The following is a 17027-nucleotide window of genomic DNA, read 5'->3' as shown; positions in this document are numbered from 1 at the left end:
ACAATAAATTAATTGCTTGTTTATATTTTACAGCTATTTGTACCTTGCAGCCATCCATTACAATGTCACCAAGCCGTAACAAAAGCAGGAGAGGGAAAGTACAAGGCTATGTTCCCAAAACACACAAGTGACATACCGTAAGCAGTAATGTTTTATTTCAAATACATTCATAATTAAAAACTTAATGTATGAAGCAGGGAAATAAATGATCAAAACAAAAGATTTATTGACTGCAATATTTCTACAGTTATGTGGATGATGTGATCAGGCTTGTGTTTGATGAGGTATTTGAAGATAAGCTGAAGGAAACCCCGATTCCAATGGACCTGGCATCACAGTTTGAGAGACCTTCAAAGGAGGACGTGATTGCATGCCATCTTCAGTGCAGGGGTCGTCGAAAGCCAAAATTGTGACTGATCTGATCAGGAAGCTCCAAGCGTATCTGGAGAACAACACACGACAGGATGATAACCTTATAGTGTCGTCTTAAATAGCACCAGCTGACAAAGCTTTGATATGCCATTTATCTGAATAGATAGCTGTAAGAAATGAATTGAACAATTTTTGAAACAAGAGCACAATATGGTTACTAAAGTATGTTTATTTGTATATTGTTTAACATTTAAATATATATTTGTAATAAATAAATAAAAACTTTTGACTGACTATTATATTTTCTTTAAAGTTACATCTTTTGTTCTTTTGGGTACTTTGTTACTATAATGATACTTTAGTGTTATTGGTTTAAAAATGTAATAAAACTTACTCTAGTCCTGCACCTCAAAGGCTTATAGTCGGTACAATAAATGTTCTGTGTGTAGGGATTTAGACAATTTGTGCAAAACCTGGATGATGAATCACGCAGGTAAGAGGCCCTGGAACATGTTGCATTCTCCTTAAAACCTAATAAGTAAAAACATAGGACTTATAAGTAAGCAGTCTTTCATAAAAAAAGTTTACCATAGTGAAATAATGTAGAACATTCATTTCAACAAATACTTTCTTTGTGCTACATTTGGTGTTTCCATATAGTTTGCACACACAGTAAAACTCCCAGTGTTAAATTAACACTGCTGGGAGCATATATGGTCCCACTCTACAGAGTGTTAAATTTACACTGAATCAGTGTTAAAGTTAATGAGATAATGAAGTGATGATTAAGACATTAATGGTGAACACCTGCTGGTCATTTCGTGTCAAATCAACTTAATTTTAGAATTGTTCCTGTCTCTAAGTTTTTATTTTCTTTTTCTGGAGAAAGTAATACCAAAATGATGAAAAAGGTCAAAATATTAAATGCAATAGATATATAAAAACTGCTGTGTGTATATATGATTCTATCTTACAGAGTTTTAAAAAGTTACACTGAAGCAGAGTAAAAAGCTGCCAACTTTCACTTTTGCCTCTCTACCATCATCTCTGTTTCAAACCTAAAATTACAACTTGCTTGTAGAGTTATTTTGTAGAAGATGATAAGTTTAACTTCTAAACAACTGTTGTCAGAAAAAAATAAAAGTGCTCCAGCATTCCAGCATCCACACATGTGACTTAGTAGACAAATCTTCTTTCTGATAAAATGTAATCACAAGTCAAATGGATATTTATCACAAAAATTATCACAATAAATCTCCAGTTTGTGTTTTAGATTTGAAGTCACCATTATTGTGATTAGTGTTTCCTTTAGTTAGGCGTTTGTCTCTTAACCTTCACTAAACTAACTCTCCAATATTAGCAATTGCAACAGTGTTTCAATAAAAGCACTTGTTTGTTGCTTGATGTAGAAAAAATCCTATCAACCCATCTAAAATTGCTTGTTTTAAAAATATTAATATATAATATGATATGAGAAAGGTAAAGAAAAAAGCATAAAAATGTTTCTCTATGCAAATGGCACAGTTTAGGATAAGGGTGCTTTGATTCTAGTTTTATTTTTTTTTGTTGTTCAGAGAGACTTCATGACTTCGGATACAAATCTCAACAATGGTGAGAGTAAATGGTAAGAAAGTTGCACAATTGTGTCATGTTGCAATGCATGATGGGAGTTATGAAAGAGTTTTCTACAATCCTGGTACCCAGCATGCATTGCGGCATGAAGCTTTGTTGTTGATTGTCACCATGATTGTGTTTTATAGGCTGATTGTTGATGTCATGAACCTTTGTTGTTGATTGTCACCATGATTGTGTTTTATAGGGTGATTGTTGATGTCTCAGGGTGTCCGACTGAAACCACAGATTAGATTTGTGTAAAAAAATTAACTCTTAAGGGTATGGATTTACAGCATAGGAACATCACAGGTTTGACTGAACATAAAAAAAATGTAACTTACATTTAGTGTTTTTTTTTTGTTTGAGATCAGTTAATCACAATATTCAACAACTACTGTAGCACACCAACAGTTTATAACTTCATCTGTGTCACCTCCCTCTGCTCCAACAAATGTGTTTAATAAACACAATAAACAAAAGAAGGCCAACTCTAATCTTCAAGACTCAAGTGCCCAACTAATGGAAACACTAATCGGGAAAATGGTGACTCACTTTATTAACCAGAAATACAGCTGTTGTATAAAGATTAAACTTATCATCCATGTAATTCTACAAGCAAGTTGTAACTTTAAGTTTCAAACAGAGATGATGATAGAGAGGCAAAAGTTAAAGATGGCTCTGCTTCAGTGTAACTTTTTAAAACTCTGTAAGATAGAATCATATATACACACAGCAGTTTTTATATATCTTTTGCATTTAATATTTTGACCTTTTTTATCATGTTAGTATTACTTTCTCCAGAAAAAGAAAATAAAAACTTAGAGACAGGAACAATTCTAAAATTAAGTTGATTTGACATGAAATGACCAGCAGGTGTTCACCATTAATGTCTTAATCATCACTTCATTATCTCATTAACTTTAACACTGATTCAGTGTAAATTTAACACTTTTTAGAGTGGGACCATATATGCTCCCAGCAGTGTTAAATTAACACTGGGAGTTTTACTGTGCAGTGATATAGTATGTAACAGTCTTTTATAATAAAGTTTACTATAGTAAAATAATGTTAACAAATGAAATAGTTTTATAATCATTTCAACAAATACTTTCTATGTGCTACATTTGGTGTTTCCATATAGTTTGCACAGTAATATAGTATGTAAGCAGGCTTTTATAATAAAGTTTACTATAGTAAAATAATGTTAATAAGTGAAATAGTTTTATAATCATTTCAACAAATACTTTATGTGCTACATTTGGTGTTTCCATATAGTTTGCACAGTAATATAGTATGTAAGCAGGCTTTTATAATAAAGTTTACTATAGTAAAATAATGTTAACAAGTGAAATAGTTTTATAATCATTTCAAAAAATACTTTCTATGTGCTACATTTGGTGTTTCCATATAGTTTGCAAAGTAATGTAGTACGTTATAATTACCTTTTGGATGTCTTTGCAACACATTTTCGTCTTCGTTTAGCATTCTGGCAGAGCTAAGGACACCTAAAAAAGTTAAATCCAATCGCGTTCATTGACGGAGATCGTTTATATCGTAACGGCCGTCTGAACTCTCTGGATCGAGCTTGAAGTGGTAAGGCAGTACAGACACCATCGTTTTATAGAGAAATATAGCGCTTGTTTACGTTGCCTGTGACTCTCAGTCAGAACCGGAAAACCCACGCGTAGTCAGGGGCGTAACCTTTCAAACACACGCCGAACCCAGTTGACCAATAACAGTTGAGTAGTCATCTGACCAATCCGAATACACTAGACATTTTGGGAGGCGGAGACAGGAACTAAATCCGAGCGTCTTCCAGACATGCAGAAATCGGTAAAGGTATGTAAGCAATTTATACGACTCACAGTGCATTAGTTCAAGTTTTAATAACATGTATGTACTATGGGATATTACAATAACGTGCTAACGTGCCAATTTATTAGCATAATTGGTGCTCTTTAATTGTTGTTACATAACACATTTTGAATTTAGAAACAGCAGTGACAGACTGTGGAAGTGGATTGAACATTTACAATTAATAATTTTACAGCCCTAACCTGATAACATATTATGTCAACAAACATTTTAGTGAGAATGTTCAATCCACTTTAAACAGTATGTCAATTCTTACCAGCTCTCCACAACAATGCATCTTATTTTATGGTCTTACTAGTTAGTATAACTCACAGTGGCATATGTATACTATATCTTAGGTCTTGTATAATAACTGTGAGAAATGCAGCACTTTATTTTATAGTCCTGTTTTTATGCAGTTACTATGGACATACTAGTGAATGTACCCAGTAATTACTGCGTACCTTATTTAATGCTTGTGTTTAAATGGTACATTAAAGGACAAAAATACGGAGTACAAAAATTGCACATCAGTAGTGTTTGTTATTAGTTATCATATATGTATAATATAAGTACATGTCATTAACCCACACTTGCCTGAAAGTACTAAATACTTATATTGTACATTCATTTGTAAGTACAGTAGTGTTTCTTGTTAGTGTCACGTTCGGTAACATGAGTAAGGACACAACACTGGGGCGTGCCCTGACCCGGGTTATCCCCGGTGCTGAGCTAAATGTATGTAGTGAGGCGAAGGGGTGGAGGTGGGTTTGCGATAATTCCGTAGAATGAGGGTAAGGACTCTATGATTATTTAGGTACTAAGTTATTGTGTTGATTAGTGATTGATAACCAGCCGTGTTCATTGCTTAATCATTGAGAGCAAGCCGTGTTCATTGATTGGTGATTGAGAGCCAGCCGTGTTCATTGATTAATGATTAAGAGCCAGCCGTGTTCATTGATTAATGATCGAGAGCCAGCCGTGTTCATTGACTGATCAGCTCCTCCCAAACCTTGTTTATATAAAACATCATCTCATGTTACTGTAATTTAGTCGTTTTTTGTGTACTTCTACTTTTTAAGTAGTTTTTAAAAACTGTACTTTCACTTTTACTTACGTATGTTTTGTTTAAAGTATTGTACTCGCTACATTTTAAATAATATCTGTTACAGAGTAAAAAAAATATAAAAAATACAAGGTGATAAAGGCGCATCATGGATGACTGATTGAATGGTGGTGAAATGTACTAAACTCACAAAAAGAACCATGGAGAGGGATGAGACGGGCCCCAGCTGGTGCAGACTCTGAACTCAATTATCTATCTATCTATTATAGTTTAATAAAATAATGTATGTTACCAGCAATAATGTAATGAAGCACCTTGAGGCTGAGGATCCATTTGCAGATTTTTGTTAAACACAATCAAAATCCAGCAGGCAAGGTCAAACATCTGCAAACACAGTGATATAGACTAGGCAAATAACAGATCAAAATCAAAAACACTGGAATGGTAAACGCTGAGAAATGACAGCCAATGGGAAATTAAGTCCAAAACGAAAGTCAATAATCAGGTTATGGCTCCCTCTAGTGGTGATCAGGAAGTGGAGCAGGAGCCTCATTTATGACAGAGCCCCCCCTGCGAGTGGATGACGACACGAGGAAGTGTGTGACACCAGTATTCCGCGGGTCGAGGGGTCAACTTATCTGGATGCTTTCTGTGGAACTCTGTGATGAGGGAAGGGTCGAGGATGTCTCCCGCCCTCACCCAAGAGTGTTCCTCTGGACCGTACTCCCCCAATCGACCACATATTAAAGATTGAAGATTATCTCCCTGGCATCTGGAGTCAAGGACATTGTGCCCCCTCACGCCCGATCAAAAGTACCCGTGACTAAGTTTCTTGCATGGCAGTCTGAAGCAAATGTCTTGGGTGGAGATCCAGACCCATTCTCAGGGGTTATATTCAGGGTGAGTTCTGCGATGAGGATCAGCCTGTTCCTTTTGTTTTCTGATGGCTCTTTGAAGGTGGTAGTGAGCTAAGTTACAAGTTTCTCACTTCTTAGAAACCAGTCATTAACAACAGGTAGGTCCGAGGGTTTGCCAGACCACAGGAAGAATGGTGGTTGGAATCCTAGTATGCATTTAAATGGGGTGAGACCAGTGGAGGGTTTGATTAGAGTTTTGAGCATATTCCGCCCACATGAGATATCTGCTCCAGTCTGCTTGGTTTTGGTGACAGAATGAATGCAAGAAACAAGTTTTTGGTTGAGTCTTGCCATTTGTCTATTGGACTGTAGATGGAATCCTGAAGTTAAACTGATGTTGACAATGAGATGTTAGAAGAATGCAACCAAACTCTGGAAGTAAACTGTGAACCTCTGTCTGACACAATATCCTCAGGAAGATCATAAAATCTGAATACGTAAATACATAAAGCTTCATCTGTTTCAAAAGGTGTGGGTAGCTTGGGCATGGGAATAAGACAGCAGGCCTTTGAGAATCGATCCACAACGGTGATAATTACCGTGTTATTGTTAGATTTGGGAAGATCTGTTATGAAATCAATGGCAATGTGGGATCAAGGGCGTTGAGGGGTGGGGAGTGGTTGTAATAGACTGGCTGGATGTTGGTGAGATGATGTGGTTCTATTACATATGGAGCAGTCTTTTACAAAATTTGTTGTATCGTTTGACATAGTGGTTCACCAAAATGTATTTTGCACTAAATACAGCGTACCTGTGATAGTGAGATGACCTGAGCTGGGTGATGTGTGGAGCTGTTCGAAGGATTTCTGGCGTAAGAGTTCGGGCACAAACGTTTTGTCCAGTGGGAAGCCTCTGGAGGGAGAGAATGAGCATTTGCCTGTTCTATCTCTGTCATGATGTCTCATTGGACGGTGTTTCGGGTATGATGCTTTCCGTGGATTTAAGTAGATTGACATCAATGTGGAGATGGGAGAGTGCGTCAGCTTTCATATTCTTTGATTCAGGTCTGTAGGTAAATTGAAATTGGGTAAAGAACATGGATGGTGAGCCCCTTCCTGCCAATGCCGCTACTCTTTGAATGTCGTCTTCATCACTAATAATTCCCGGTCACCCACGTCATAGTTATGTTCAGATGAAGACAGCTTGTGGGAGTAAAAAGCCCAAATAAATATTTTTTTAATGGGAACGTGGCATCGTAACATCGGGGGGGAGGGCGTTTATTTCGGACGCTGAATCGTATTTGCTTCCTCCTGTTGGCGGCCATGCTTGCTTGGGCAGCAGCGGCGGTTGGCTTGGTGTGGACTCAACTTCCCCCACCCAAACTGTCCTATCTCAGCTTGGACTCAACCTCCCCCACCCAAAACGTCCCGCCTTGACGATTGGTATTTCAAGGCTGCCCACACGTCGTAGCCCCCACCAACTGTGTCATTCTTACTCAATGAAAGACAGTTGGTCTTTAAAAATTACACAGAGGTTTGGTTGTGTTGCCCAGTTGAATGGATAGAGTATGCTTCATCTTGGGTTTTGCTGGAAATACAAGCAGCTCCGTCTTCCAGGGCTGTGAACCAGAATTTTTTCCCAGTTGATTCGTTCCGAACAGAAACAGTATTTTAACATTTCCGGTTTTCGGTTCAACCGTAAAATTGACGTTCCTGGACCGGTTAGAACAAAAAATAAAGTTCCCGAACCGGTTAATAATGTTCCATGTCAGCTGTGGGACATACAAATAAGTAGGCTGATCATTAGGACATAAAACATTAAAAAACATAAAATTATTAGTCTACAATATTTTGCTTAAGTCTCTATCTTGTCATCAAAAATTAAAAAAGGCTACATTGTGTAAGCAGCATAACTGTAATTCTGACATGCCTACATTTATTGAGTGCACTTAAACACGTGCACACACACACAGATGGAGGACGAATTCCAAACGGCGCTTCGGGAAGAAGAGGCAGCATAAACAGTCACTCCACATAAAATGAAAATTACGTTGTTTTTCAGTGCTTTATTCGCCATATGTATTTTAATGGACTACAGCAGGGGTTTTCAAACTTTTTGTGTGTGTGGACCACTATTTGTAATCAAGAATTTTCGTGGACCACCTTATCATACTCATAATAAAATATGTCTACACAAAGTCCTGAATTTATCTGCACCTCTAAATAGGCTTACTAGCACTAAAACTATAACTGGTCATCACATCAGTACTACAGATTCTTAAAACATATTCTTAAAAAATATATTTTTTTCTTAAAAAAAATATTATTTTATATTTTATTTTGCCTTTACATGGACCACCTGCAGTACCCTCACGGACCACTAGTGGTCCGCGGACCACAGTTTGGGAATGGCCGGACTACAGTATGAGACACAGTAGCGCAACTCTCTCTCAAGTTAAAACATCAAGAGTTCTGATCTTTGAAGGGCGGAGTTGGACCGGACACATTCAACCGCATGTGTGTACAAAAATTTGCTCACTTCAGTGTCTTTTAGCGGTTAAATTGTTTAAATCACTTATGTCTTAACCTTTGCAAGATTTTGAAGCACGTCCAAATGATCAACTTTCACCCTATTTGAATTTGCGTAATAATCTGCGAATCGCATGCGAGCCGAACCGTGGGTCGTGATCTGTACGGATCAACTGCGATCCGTTACACCATAAATGACATTTTAAAAAAATTAGGTACCACCAAAATCAGTATTGAATCTGGTCAGTGTTAAAAAGTTAATTCTTAATTTTACGTAAAGTCTGATATCCGCCATGTTATTCTGTCATCTTTTCTCCCTTTTTTCCCAAAACGCAATAAATTCCAGTCCTCCTCTGCGAATCCAATAAATGCTGGTGGTGCAGGGGCTTCAATGGTCAGCAGAGAAGAGATGAAAAACAGAGACGTCGAGTCGGGGGGAACCGGGGCAGGCGGATTAAGGCGTGAACGAAAAACAGGTTTAATTTTGGATATGTGGAAGATGGAATGAATTCTCCTGTACGCTGGAGGAACATTAAGGCGGACAGTCACTGGATTAATGATTTTAGTGACTGCCAATGGGCCAATGAATTTGGGAGCAAGCTTATTCGAAACGGAACGAAGCGAAATGTTCTTGGTAGAAAGCCACACTTTTTGACTGACAACGTATACAGGAGGCTTCGACCGGTGGCAATCGGCCTTGGCCTTAGGGTGTGTCCCATTTCTCTGTCTTACCCCTTACCCCTACCCCTCGGTTTTGCGCGTTCATGTGAGGCGAAGTGGCGTCTCAATTCTCAATTTAATCAAGGGCTAGGGCCAAGGCGTAGGGATACATAGCCCTTGAAACGAAGTGTGATAAGGACCACACTTGAAAGAGAGGGGTAAACGTTAACGTAGGAATTTCTCAGGAGAGCCGGCATCTAGATGTTTTACGGCTGAACGTTGAATTGTCAAGGAGTCGCACAAATGAAAGTAACGTTATTTTTCAGCAGTTTAATTGAGATTATATTATGACACTCATGTTTTATGACACTTTTAATAAAAGTTTCAAGCGGTTTTAATTGTAATGTTTTTATTTAAATCGCTAGTTAAGGCGCTAGCTAGCAGCTACGTTATGCGCTATTTGGTGAGCTCAGCTCATACCACAACCTGAGACGACGGCATCTTCTTTGTTTGTGTAAACGCTTGTCTGTTTACGTAGCAGCCAGTTAGCGGCAAGGGGTGGTGACGCAAACGGTAATCGAGTGGTGTCTCATTTTTTAGACGAACTATCTGTCTTGCCCCTTCCCCTTCACTCGGTTTCGAGGGGCAAGGGGAAGACGAAGACAAAGGGGAAGGGGTAAGACAGAGAAATGAGATTGGCCCTTAGTGCGCTCTCGGGCTCTAGTCCAAGTGCGGTGGCACCTCTGGATGAAAGCGTGAGCGGAGGGGACTGCGACTTCGGATTCCAGACTGGAAAAAACAGGTGGCTGGTACCCTAAACTACATTCAAACGGAGATAGGCCCGTAGATGACACTGGTAAGGCATTGTGGGCTTACTCCACCATAGACAGTTGTTGACTCCAAGACGAAGGATTCTTGGAGACCAAACATCGCAACACTCTCTCCAAATCTTGGTTGGCTCGCTCGGTTTGACCATTGCTCTGGGGATGAAACCCAGAGGACAGACTGACATTCGCCCCCAATAATTTACAAAACTCTCGCCAGAATTTGGACACGAACTGGGGACCCCTGTCGGAGACCACGTCTGTCGGGAGGCCATGTAAGCGAAAGACGTGATCTACGACAGTCACTGCTGTTTCCTTGGCTGAGGGTAATTTGGGCAACGGAATGAAATGGGCCGCCTGCGAGAATCGGTCCACCACAGTCAAAAATACTGTGTTGCCCTGAGAGGGCGGGAGGGCGGTGATAAAATCTAGCGCAATATGGGACCAGGGTCTCGAAGGGACCGGCAGCAGCTGAAGTAACCCAACAGGTGGTCAATTGGAAGTCTTACCAATGGCGCAGACCGACCAAGCCAAAACAAAACTGTGGATGTCGCGAGCCATAAGTGGCCACCAAAATCGTTGCTTAACCATGAACTTAACATGGTTTACCCCTGGATGGCAAGCCACATTGGAACAATGACCCCATCGAATGACGTCGGACCGTAATCCCTCCGGCACAAATAAGCGATTCGGTGGACACCCGGACGGAGACGTTACCCCTTCTAGGGCTGTCTTGACCCCATGTGAGTGTGGCGACAATTAAGGTCTCGGGTAAAATGCCCTTGGGAGTAGACGGGCGTTCGGAACGGTCAAAAATGCGCGATAAAGAATTGGGTTTGATGTTCTTGGAACCCGGGCGGTACGATGATGTAAAATCAAAACGACCGGAAAAAAGTGCCCACCGGTTTAACGGTTCTGATGTATTCCAGACTCTTGTGATCGGTCCAGACTAAAAAGGTACCCCCGACCCTTCTAACCAATGGCGCCATTCTTCCAAAGCTAGCTTGACTGCCAACAACTCTCTGTTACCAATGTCATAATTACGTTCTGCAGGAGATAAACGATGAGAATAAAACGCGCAAGGGTGCATCTTGTCGTCTGAGGTTGAGCGTTGGGATAACACTGCACCTACCCCCACCTCTGACGCGTCGACCTCCACCACGAACTGACGTGAAAGATCAGGGGCAATTAGGATGGGGGCTGAAACAAAGCAGCCTTTCAGTTTGGTAAACACAACCTCAGCTGTGTCTGACCACCTGAACACAGTCTTGGGGGAAGTCAAAGCGGTCAGAGGCGCGGCTAGTTGGCTGAAATTACGAAAAAAACATAGGTAAAAATTGGCGAATCCCAGAAACCTCTGTAGGGCCTTACAAGAATCTGGACTTGGCCAATCTACCACACCCTTAACCCTTTCAGGATCCATACGCTCCCCCTCAGTCGAAATGATGTACCCCAAAAAAGGGACAGACTGTGCGTGAAAAGTGCATTCATGCAACCTCTAGAGCAACCTCTGAAGCACTCATCTGACATGCTGCACATGTTCCTGGATAGATGAAGAAAAAATCAATATGTCATCCAGGTAGACATATATGATCTGGTCAACCATATCTCGCAGCACATCATTGACAAGTGCTTGGAAAACTGCTGGCGAGTTAGATAGTCCGAAAGGCATGACGCAGTACTCAAAATGTTAAAAGCAGTTTTCCATTCAGCCCCCTCCCTTATGCGGACCAAATGATAAGCGTTACGTAAATCCAATTTCGTGAAGATGGACGCTCCCTGCAACCTCTCGAAGGCTGAAGACATCAACGGCAAAGAATAAGTATTCTTTACCGTGATGCTGTTCAGTCCCCGGTAGTCAATACAAGGTCGCAGCGATCCGTCCTTCTTCCCCACAAAAAAGAACCCCCCCACTGGAGAAGAGGAAGGACGGATGAACCCCGTTGCTAGAGAATCAGAAATATATTTCTCCATAGCCTCCCTTTCTGGAGCAGAAAGTGAATATAACTTGCCTCTAGGCGGAGTCTTACCTGACATTAACTCTATTGCACAGTCATAGGGACGATGCGGAGTGAGAGAAGCAGCACGAGACTTACTGACCACTTCCTTCAGGTCGTGGTACACCCCGGGCACGTTAGACAAATCCACTGCCTCCTGAAACACAGACTGAGACACAGAAGAACAGGCAGACACAAGAAAAGACATATAACATTCATCACTCGATGACAGAATAGTCTCATGGCACCAGTCCACTTTAGGGTTGTGACGGGTAAACCAAGGGTGTCCGAGAACTATGGGTGTGAGGGGTGAGTCTATGATGTAGAATGAGATGTTCTCTGAGTGATTGCCAGACGTGACGAGTGTGATCTTTTCAGTGGTGAGTGAGATGTTGGGTAGTTCCTGGCCATGAAGTGCGTGCACTGCAATCTTATGTATGAGTAATCTGAGGGAAATCTGAAGTCTGTGGGCTAGTGACTGATCCATGAAGTTACCTTCGGCCCCGGAGTCCAACAGTGCTTTGCAGTTGTGGTTGAAAACGGACCATTTCAGCCTTACCGGGAGCAGCGTAGCGTTGGATGAGGTCTTTTCGGCGGAAATCCCACCCGATAGTAGCCTCATGCTTACTATCGGGCTTGGCCTTTTACCGGGCAGTTGTAAGCGAAGTGGCCAGCCTTCCCACAGTACAGGCAAAGGCCCTGGGATCTCTGCCTCTCCTTCTCCTCCCGAGAAAGCCGAGCTCGCCCTACCTGCATGGGTTCGTGGTCGTGAGTGGGGCTGACCGTGTCTCCGCCGTTGGCGCGTGGACCCTCCGCTCCCACCACTGCGTGAGCGGTCATGACTCGTCTCTCCACTCGGGCCAGTCGTGCATCAACGCGTAGTGCCAGTTCGATCAGCCCATTCAGAAAAGTTGGAAGATCCATGGTGTAGATTTCCAGATGAACACGGTCAGCCAACCGATGCAGGAACATGTCCCACTGCGCCTCCTCGTTCCACTGACACTCCGCCACCAGGGTCCGAAACTGAATAGAGTAGTCCAACACAATCCATCTCCTTGCTTTAGTTCAGCCAGCAGTCGAGCCGCTTCTCTACCCGCCACGGCACGATCGAACACACGTCTCAGAGTGTCTGGAACGACGAGCAGCATGGATCCTGGTTCTCCCACACCGCTGTTCCCCAGAGTCCCACTTTCCCAGTTAACAGAGTCAATACAAAAGCCACTTTGGACTGCTCCTTGTTGAATGTCCTGGGCTGATAAGAGAAATGGATAGAACATCGCGTCAGGAAGGCTCTGCAGAAATTTGGCTCAACAGAATATGACTCGGGCACAGGCAGACGAGGTTCCGACTGGGAAAGGACTTCCGGTGGTGTGGGAGGAACCGCGGGCGGCGCAGCGGGAGCTCCCAGAAGTTGTTATTGCTGGGTAAGCTCGGACACCTGCACCACCAAGCTGTAAAGCGCGACCCGTCTCGCTGAGATTTCTCTCCTGAGAGTCCATACGGTGAATACTGTTGCAAAGGAATTCCTCCAATGAAGACGGTTGATTACTCGCTGCTTCCATGACGTGGTCAGATCGTTCTGTCATGAAAACACAGGCGAAAGCAAGTGCGAGTAATGATAGTTTATTAAACACAGAAATGAATAAATATGAAAGTCAAAAAACAGGCTGGTGGTGCAGGGGCTTCAATGGTCAGCAGAGAAGAGATGAAAAACAGCCAGACGATAAAATATCCACAGAACAATGAACCGGAACACGACACACAGGAATCCAACACCGAACGGGAAACACAGCCTCAGCTCACGCACGGAGACACCAACACAACGATCTGACAATGGAGATGAGAAATGAGTGAGCTTATAAAGGGAGAGTTGATCGGCTGCAGGTGGTGATGATGAGTGGAATCAGCTGTGGCTGGTAAGCTGATGACAGCGTGGTTGAACACACACACGCCCACAAACACACACGCACATGTCACAACACAAACACTAGACGAGAAGGAAACAATGCATTTGTAAACCGTGACAGCACCATTCCACACATTGTAAACAACAATGGTGGCGCGTTGAATACACACGGAATCCTAGTTTTCCTCATCTAACCTTTGTATTTCATGATTAACAAACAAACAAACAAAAACAAAATAATCCTTTTGATGGCATTGATAAACCTGTGGTGGTTTTCTGTGGTGGGGAAGAAACTAGGGTGACCATTCTTCTCGGAAGCATCCCGTCCAGGATTTTATGTTCGTCTTCCGGAAGTCGTATTTGTCGACCGCATACGTCATAGAGGACTATTATTATTATTACAGAAAAGCAGCCGTTACATTTTAAGGTAAGAATGAAACTACGATTGTATATCTTATGTTTTAAACTGAATGGCGTATGAGGTCAACAAATACGACTTCCAGAAGATGCACCGAAATCCTGGACGGGATGAGTCCGGGAAGAATGGCACGTATGGTCACCCTAGAAGAAACGTAAGCCACTCAAGCTTCTGTCATGCTAACACATTGACCCCAGGGGATCTTTTGAAAACTTTCTATTATTTTACTTGAAGTCAACAAAATCGAGCAGGTAAACTACAATAACATGAAGTTGAGTAGGAGATGTGATGTTAACAGCATGATATTCAAAAGTGCTATTTGTGCATAGTGCAGTAAGTGGAGTGTACTTCCAGCTATTGGTAACAAGCAAACCTGTGCGTGCACCTTGGCCTGTCAGATGAGGAGAGATTTACTGGAAACACATTGTTAGCTGAAATTAGAAAACTTAAATAAAGTTAGAATGAAATAAAGTAAACAAATTCTCAAGTGCCTTGTAGATGTCCTTGCTTGGTGGATTTGTGCAGGGAGAGTCACTGGTCTTTGCATTTGTGGGTCTTCACACGAGAGATGGCTCTACTGCTGACGCGGTGTGTATTTACAATAGCTGATTCAAAACAGCTGGAAAAAGCTTTACAATTAGCACAACAAAAGGCTAAATTACGTCACAGACACCCATATCGAAACTACATTTTAAGTGCAAAACTAATAATATGCAACACAGACAAGCAGTACAAACAGTTGACAGAAGCTAATAAACCCACTTACTTATGCTAACAAACACACATATGTTCTAATCTAATGGGAGCAACAGCTTCCAGCGTGCTGGAACAAACTTTGTTCAAGGTTTCTATCACAGCCTCCAGGTCTTCACGGTTATCTGCTACAAGTTTCTTTTGAGACAGGTCTGAGAGATTAATAAAAAAGCTATCTTTAGTAGTAGAAATTATTGTTCTGCTTAACGGATAGCATAGTGTGGGACAATCGATCCTATCTAGAAGTACCGTGTATGAGACAAGGCAATGGTCTGAGATAGCACTGTTCTAAGGTGATATTTCTTCGACATTAATATTGAGCCCTAGTGACAGAATTAAATCTAGTTTGTGTTTATGTCACAAGGTGACGATCTTTTTAAGGGCGGAACCAAAGTTAGGGAAGTTTGGTTCCGCCCGGAAGGTTTCCCACCGGGCTGCATTCGAGGACGGACCTTCTCACTTCCTGGTTTCCAGGACAACGTAATCAGGGCTTTACGAGCCACAGGTGAGAGGAATTAAGCAAGCGAAATGTGATTGGAGGCAGTGTGAAATAAATAGCTCTGCTGAAACACAAAGAAGGGAGAGTCAGACACGAGAGGCGATTGACACGGGGAAAGCTCCTTTGCCAAAGGCAGAACAAAGACACGCACCTTTTGAAGAGCCCGAAGGCTCTGTTGATCCGGGCTGTGCTAGGAAAGCCAGCGGAAAGAGGACAGAGCCACAGGAGGCGAAAGAAAGGCTAGTCGTGGATCTTTTTAAAGGAGCACCCCAAGAACCTTTTGGGTGTGTGTGGAAGCACTGTGTTGTGCCCGCTGGTACGCTGTTTGTGGCTGTTTAACTCTCTCTCTCTCACAGGCTGGAATTGTCGATTGTGAGGTCATCGCGAACCTTAAAGGTTGTGAGGAGAACGAACACATGACGGATTGAGACGAAGTGAAAAAGGGGATTTAAAACGGCATCGCTGTGAGTACTAGATCAAGCTGAAAGTGACTTGTGTATTAACCTGGCTTATGTTAACTCCTTCCAGGAGAAGGAGGACGGCCCTACCCCTCATGGAGCGTGGTGGGTGAGCCGAGGAAATACTTACCGGAGCAGACACAATAACGACACCACTAGCTGGGCCGCATATTCCCATCGCCAAAACTGAACTAAGCGAAGTGAGGGAAGACGGGTGTCTTTTTCGTACAATTGGAGTGGTGGGTGAGTCTTTGTGCTGTGGAAACCCTTATTTTTGACGTGGTGCTGTATATTGCTGTGGGTTGCTGTGGTTTGCTGTATGTTTTGTCAGATTAACCCCCGCCTTCACGCACTTCGTCAAGGGAAGACAAAGAGGCTGCTGGCGTAGTTAGTTCAGTACAGCATACGTTGTGAGCGTGCTTCGGGCCTCCAGAAATAGTACGGTGCCCAGAAACGATTTTCCCCCGTCTAGCCATTGGGCGGATGTGAAGAGTGGCGGTGAAGAGCTGAGGAAACAGCAGCGGTGTGAGTACGATTCGGGGCTATTATCATTGACACTTTAAATTGCATGAGTATTGGTGTTGCAGAGAGAGAGGTGAAGCGATTCCATCGTCCCGTGGCCTCTACAAAGGGGCGCCCCTGTCCAGAGTTTGAACGCCTGACGGCAGCGAGGAAAGGGCAGCGCTCGGCCCGGTGAGACGTTGTGCTATCCCACCCCCCTGCCATCCCACCCCCCTGCCATCACCCAGCAGTCGAGAGGGTTCGCCCCCGACGGCACGTAGGGACTACTTACCCCAGCGGACGCTTCGCCAATTTGCTACGATACCTGTGGAGAGAAGAGCAGAGAGAGTGAATAACCTGAGGAGAGAGCAAAGAAACCTGTACTTACGGTACGCTGTGTCCCGCCGAGAGGTGAGAGCCATTCAAAGCAAAATAACTGTGCTTTTGTGTCCAAGTCGATACCTGTGGAGAGAAGAGCAGAGAGAGTGAATAACCTGAGGAGAGAGCAAAGAGACCTGTACTTACGGTACGCTGTGTCCAGCCGAGAGGTGAGAGCCATTCAAAGCAAAATAACTGTGCTTTTGTGTCCAAGTCGATACCTGTGGAGAGAAGAGGAGAGAGAGTGAATAATCTGAGGAGAAATCAAGGAAGCCTGTACTTACGGTACGCTGAGCCCAGCCAAGAGGCGAGAACCGTCCAAAGCAGAGTAACTGTGCTTTT

At 42.6% G+C, this 17027-nt stretch overlaps 1 long non-coding RNA gene across 1 annotated transcript; it reads right to left on the bottom strand.

Annotated features, from left to right (window-relative positions):
* Positions 1-138: 138 nt before the first annotated feature.
* On the bottom strand, positions 139-905 carry LOC135764937 (uncharacterized). The gene is made up of 2 exons (XR_010540361.2): positions 767-905; positions 139-442 (listed from the first exon to the last, which is right to left on the bottom strand). It is a non-coding gene; the product is annotated as an uncharacterized lncRNA (long non-coding RNA).
* Positions 906-17027: the final 16122 nt, after the last annotated feature.

This window comes from Paramisgurnus dabryanus, chromosome 6 (genome assembly GCF_030506205.2).
Source record: "Paramisgurnus dabryanus chromosome 6, PD_genome_1.1, whole genome shotgun sequence".
NCBI lineage: Eukaryota > Metazoa > Chordata > Actinopteri > Cypriniformes > Cobitidae > Paramisgurnus > Paramisgurnus dabryanus.
Note: the sequence above shows the minus strand (reverse complement) of the source record. Positions and strands in the feature narration are given on the sequence as shown.